The sequence below is a fragment of the Anopheles maculipalpis genome, assembly GCF_943734695.1.
Source record: "Anopheles maculipalpis chromosome X unlocalized genomic scaffold, idAnoMacuDA_375_x X_unloc_4, whole genome shotgun sequence".
NCBI classification, from domain to species: Eukaryota; Metazoa; Arthropoda; class Insecta; order Diptera; family Culicidae; genus Anopheles; species Anopheles maculipalpis.
Window position 1 is genome coordinate 150,001 of NW_026060502.1, and position 6,240 is coordinate 156,240.

Here is a 6,240-nt window from a genome sequence, read left to right on the forward strand (position 1 = left end):
TCCACGACGGACGCGAGCAGTCGTCGTTTAGCACCCTTGGGGCCGCTGTGGTTCCGCATCAGCCGGGATACCGCCTGTGCCACACGGAGTGCTTTTGCGGAGACGCACTCGACGTGGGCATTCCAAGACAGGTGGTCCTCCAGCATGACCCCAAGGTACTTGATCGTCCGTGTTGGCATCCTCTGCACGCCCTCGATGGTCACCGGCGCCTGCGTGTTCGCCCTCCGCATCGTGGACATCATTACCAACTCGGTCTTGGCCGGAGCAAGCTCCAGATGATGTGCTGCCATCCACGAGTTGATGATGCCAATCGCCTGCTCAGCCAGTTCCGCTGCCGCCTGTGGTGTCGCTCCTCCCGCCAGAACGACCAAATCGTCCGCGAAACCGATCGCTTCCGCACCGTCCGGCAGCGTCAGCCGCAGCACACCATCATACATGACGTTCCACAGGGTCGGCCCTAGTATAGAGCCCTGTGGTACGCCTGCCGTGACTGTCCTGCGAACTGGTCCCTCGGCGGTCTCGAAAAGCAGCTCCCGTCCCGAGAAGTAGCTGCGCAAGACTCGCTGGAGCGCTGACGGTACGCTCATCCGCTGGAGAGCTGCTGCAATCGCCGTCCAGCTGGCCGAGTTAAAGGCGTTCCGCACGTCCAGAGATGCCACCATCAGGCAGCGAGGGTCTCTGCCATTGGTGCGGTGGAACGTCCTCGCGTACAGGCCTCGCTCGACGACCCGCTGGATGGCCTGCACCGTCGATCGTCCGCGGCGAAAGCCATACTGCTCGGGCGACAAGCGGGGTGCACTGCTGTCCTCCAGGTGCTCGTTCAGGCGGTCGAGGATAATCCGCTCGAACACCTTCGGGACTGCACCCAGCATCAGCAGCGGCCGCCACGACGATGGCTCGCCAGGGGGTTTGCCTGGCTTCGGGATTAGCACCAGCCGCGCCGCCTTCCATGACGTCGGAAACTCTCCCCGCCGCAACAGGTCGTTGAACACCCGGGTGAAGACCTCCGGGTGCTCTCGGATCGCGGTCTTCACCGCCGCGTTGGGGATGCCGTCGAGTCCTGGCGCCTTGGACGATGCCATCCTGGCTGCAACGGCCAACACCTCGTCCTGCGTAACCGGCCGGACCTCCTCCGTGTCGACCTCGGCTGCGATGGTAGGCCAATCGAACGGAGGGTGCGTCGGGAAAAGTGCGTCAACGATCGGCTGGAGTACTGCTCGGTCGGTTTCAGGTGGTGCGCGACTGCGCAGCTTGGCCAGCACCACCTTGTACCCGAGCCCGAATACATCGTTCTCCACCCCGTCAATGAGCTCCTGCATGCAGCGATCCTTGCTGCGCTGGATCTCGCTCGCCAGCATCCTCCGCGAGCTCAGGAGCTGGGCGGTCAGCGCGAGGCGCTCATCAGGCGGGGCGCTGCGACGTCGCCGTTCTGCAGCTTCGCACTCCTCCCTCAGCCGGTCGATCTCGGGTGTCCACCAGTACATCCTCGGCGCTTGGTGGAAGGTCGCCCCATGCACCCGCTCCATTGTGCCGTCGCACGCTGCAGTAAGCCCGCCGACCAGGTCTTCCGGTGTCTGCGCCAGCTCGAACCGTCCAATGGAAAGGGCGGTGGCGAAGCAGGAGCTATCAAACTGCGCAGTTTTCCACCGGGTACCGGCATGCCTGGCCGTGCCGATGTTGTTGTTCGGCGGCTGATGTCGTTGCCTACGGTGGTGTTGCATGCCATCTCCCGGAAGACCCATCTGAAACTCCAGGTAGGAGTGGTCGCTGTCGGAGAACCGCGGACTTACCCGCCAGGAATCGGGGCGCGCAATAGTGTGGCTGGAGAAGGTTACATCCACTATGCTTGGTCGTGCCACGCCGTTACCCTTGAACGTGGGTACGTTACCGCTGTTAAGCGTCCGGAGCCCCAAATGGTCTACGACGCTCTTCAGGTCTTCTCCCCTCCGTGACGTACGGGCACTACCCCAGTCCTGGCTCCACGCGTTAAAGTCCCCGGCAAGGACTACCGTCGCGTGTCCGATCAGCGACATCTCCACCGCCTCAAGGTAGCTGACAAAGTCGGCCCCGCTGGTGTTGTTGGGCGAAGCGTAGCAGCTGGCGAATGTTATGCCTGCAATGGTGGCTACAACTAGCCCTGGCGACGACGATCCCCATAGTCGCTGGATGGGGAAGGAGCCAGTGGCAATCACCGCTACGCTTTCCGCTTCATCATATGCCCATCTCGGGTTGGATCTTGGTGGCCGGTAGAGCTCGCAAGCAAGCACGACCTGCACTCCAAGCTCCCTAGCCGTCTGCAGCATCAGGTCCTGTGCTGACCGGCTCCGCCCAAGGTTGATCTGTAGGACCTTCAGTGTTGCCGGCAGGTCGGATGGCCCACCGGGTGAGGACCCTTGCACCTGGCGCAACACGGATCCTCCTGGCAGTGCATCGCCCAATGACCCGGCTTCCCGCAGCGAATGCAGGCGTCCGTGCGGTCGGCCTCGCTCCTGCACTTCGCCCTCTGGTGGCCGATCTCCAGACAACGGAAGCATCTCGGCTGCCGTTCGGTCGTCTGCAGTACTCGGCTGATCGGGCACAAGGTGAAGCTCACCTTGACGCGCTTGCCCACCAGCTTCTCTGCCATCCTCTCCGGCACCCGAACGCGCGCCACCTGCGTCCCGTTGTAGTTCTCCATCAGGCGCACCTCCTCCTCGCAGATGGTCTCGCCTGCAAGGGCCGAAAGTGCCTCCGCCACCTCTGTCGCCAGCGCACAGGGATAACTGGCTTGTGGTCGCCAAGCGTTCATAGCGACGTGACTTTTTGATCCTTCGATGTCGGCTCTTCCTATCATTGTGAAGCAAAATTCCCAAAGCGTAGGATTGTTCACCCTTTCAAGGGAACGTGAGCTGGGTTTAGACCGTCGTGAGACAGGTTAGTTTTACCCTACTGGTGTGTGCATTTGTGCTATCTTAACGGAATTCCTGTGCAGTACGAGAGGAACCACAGGTACGGACCACTGGCTCAATACTAGTTCGACCGGACTTTGGTATGACGCTACGTCCGCTGGATTATGCCTGAACGCCTCTAAGGTCGTAACCAATCCGAGCTGATAGCGCTTCAAACCCCCATAGGCAATCGTAAGCTAGCGGGCCTAACAACCCTCCGAGATACGCTGGCGCTGCCTCGCAGCCTGGCGCCTCATCCCCGCTTCTAGACTTGGCCGCATCGCGCAGGGTCGCACCGCACGTGTTAGTACCTGACCATAGGGAACACTGGTGGCAGCTGACCTCGCCGACCGTGGACTTGACTAGTTTCGATGCCTACCGACCGCCCGCAAACGACGGGACTTCAGGCTGGGAGCTGCGAGTTGTAGAGATGCGTTCGCATCGATCCTCTCAGGCGACCCATGCTTGGTGGTGTATTCGTGTGTACTGTCGCACCTTTCCGGGTGTGTTCAGTATGCACGATGAATGAGTTGGAAAACGAAAGACAGAGAGAGAATTGAAATGTTACTGAGCATATAAGCGAAGAGTGTGTGGGTTCATAAGAATGTTGATCATATGCAGTTGATACCGGTACGGGTCCGTCATTACTCCTCCACGGAGTGATGATCGGTTTGCTTGAAGGGGGCAATACGCATCGTTGACTTACCTACGGGTAACCCGCTTACGAGTGGGTCGATTGCTGTCGGGGCAAGCAATCGGGTTAGCGCCGTATCCGGATATAGAGAGTAGTATGGGGTGATAATGATTAACATGTCGAGTGATGGCTGCACCTCCTAGTGGAAAGTTCAAACGTGACGGTTGCTTCGCTACGGGGTACTAGGTACCTCTTAGAGGAGCAATGGAGTATGGAGTCCAAATTGAATGTTTGGACTTCAAAAATTTTTCTAAGTCCGGTACTTAAATCCCTCGGACATAAACTCACAAAATACATGCTATTGCATTAAAAATTTTGTTAACCTAACAAGAGATGAAGGCAAGTCGAATTGGTTGGTAAGAAACCAAAAATATCTCTAAGTTCGGGACTTGTGCGCAAACCAAAAGTTAATATGATGTCCCTGAACATGCATATAAGTTCGAGTATTGATATTATAAACCTAACAAGAGATGAAGGCAAGTCGAATTGGTTGATAAGAAACCAAAAATATCTCTAAGTTCGGGACTTGGGTACAAACCGAAAGTTAAAATGATGTCCCTGAACATGCATATAAGTTCGAGTATTGATATTATAAACCTAACAAGAGATGAAGGCAAGTCGAATTGGTTGGTGAGAAACCAAAAATATCTCTAAGTTCGGGACTTGGGTGCAAACCGAAAGTTAAAATGATGTCCCTGAACATGCATATAAGTTCGAGTATTGATATTATAAACCTAACAAGAGATGAAGGCAAGTCGAATTGGTTGGTCCGAAACCAAAAATATCTCTAAGTTCGGGACTTGGGTGCAAACCGAAAGTTAAAATGATGTCCCTGAACATGCATATAAGTTCGAGTATTGATATTATAAACCTAACAAGAGATGAAGGCAAGTCGAATTGGTTGGTCCAAAACCAAAAATATCTCTAAGTTCGGGACTTGGGTACAAACCGAAAGTTAAAATGATGTCCCTGAACATGCATATAAGTTCGAGTATTGATATTATAAACCTAACAAGAGATGAAGGCAAGTCGAATTGGTTGGTCCAAAACCAAAAATATCACTAAGTTCGGGACTTGTGCGCAAACCAAAAGTTAATATGATGTCCCTGAACATGCATATAAGTTCGAGTATTGATATTATAAACCTAACAAGAGATGAAGGCAAGTCGAATTGGTTGGTCCGAAACCAAAAATATCTCTAAGTTCGGGACTTGGGTGCAAACCGAAAGTTAAAATGATGTCCCTGAACATGCATATAAGTTCGAGTATTGATATTATAAACCTAACAAGAGATGAAGGCAAGTCGAATTGGTTGGTCCGAAACCAAAAATATCTCTAAGTTCGGGACTTGGGTGCAAACCGAAAGTTAAAATGATGTCCCTGAACATGCATATAAGTTCGAGTATTGATATTATAAACCTAACAAGAGATGAAGGCAAGTCGAATTGGTTGGTCCAAAACCAAAAATATCTCTAAGTTCGGGACTTGTGCGCAAACCAAAAGTTAATATGATGTCCCTGAACATGCATATAAGTTCGAGTATTGATATTATAAACCTAACAAGAGATGAAGGCAAGTCGAATTGGTTGGTCCAAAACCAAAAATATCACTAAGTTCGGGACTTGTGCGCAAACCAAAAGTTAATATGATGTCCCTGAACATGCATATAAGTTCGAGTATTGATATTATAAACCTAACAAGAGATGAAGGCAAGTCGAATTGGTTGGTCCGAAACCAAAAATATCTCTAAGTTCGGGACTTGGGTGCAAACCGAAAGTTAAAATGATGTCCCTGAACATGCATATAAGTTCGAGTATTGATATTATAAACCTAACAAGAGATGAAGGCAAGTCGAATTGGTTGGTCCGAAACCAAAAATATCTCTAAGTTCGGGACTTGGGTGCAAACCGAAAGTTAAAATGATGTCCCTGAACATGCATATAAGTTCGAGTATTGATATTATAAACCTAACAAGAGATGAAGGCAAGTCGAATTGGTTGGTCCGAAACCAAAAATATCTCTAAGTTCGGGACTTGGGTGCAAACCGAAAGTTAAAATGATGTCCCTGAACATGCATATAAGTTCGAGTATTGATATTATAAACCTAACAAGAGATGAAGGCAAGTCGAATTGGTTGGTCGGAAACCAAAAATATCACTAAGTTCGGGACTTGTGCGCAAACCAAAAGTTAATATGATGTCCCTGAACATGCATATAAGTTCGAGTATTGATATTATAAACCTAACAAGAGATGAAGGCAAGTCGAATTGGTTGATAAGAAACCAAAAATATCTCTAAGTTCGGGACTTGGGTACAAACCGAAAGTTAAAATGATGTCCCTGAACATGCATATAAGTTCGAGTATTGATATTATAAACCTAACAAGAGATGAAGGCAAGTCGAATTGGTTGGTGAGAAACCAAAAATATCTCTAAGTTCGGGACTTGGGTGCAAACCGAAAGTTAAAATGATGTCCCTGAACATGCATATAAGTTCGAGTATTGATATTATAAACCTAACAAGAGATGAAGGCAAGTCGAATTGGTAAGGAAGAAACCAAAAATATCTCTAAGTTCGGGACTTGGGTGCAAACCGAAAGTTAAAATGATGTCCCTGAAC

General features: G+C 51.2%; 1 pseudogene; it reads left to right on the plus strand.

Annotated features, from left to right (window-relative positions):
* LOC126566841 (large subunit ribosomal RNA) overlaps positions 1–3,404 on the plus strand; it is an 8,090-nt pseudogene extending 4,686 nt beyond the window's left edge.
* Positions 3,405–6,240: the final 2,836 nt, after the last annotated feature.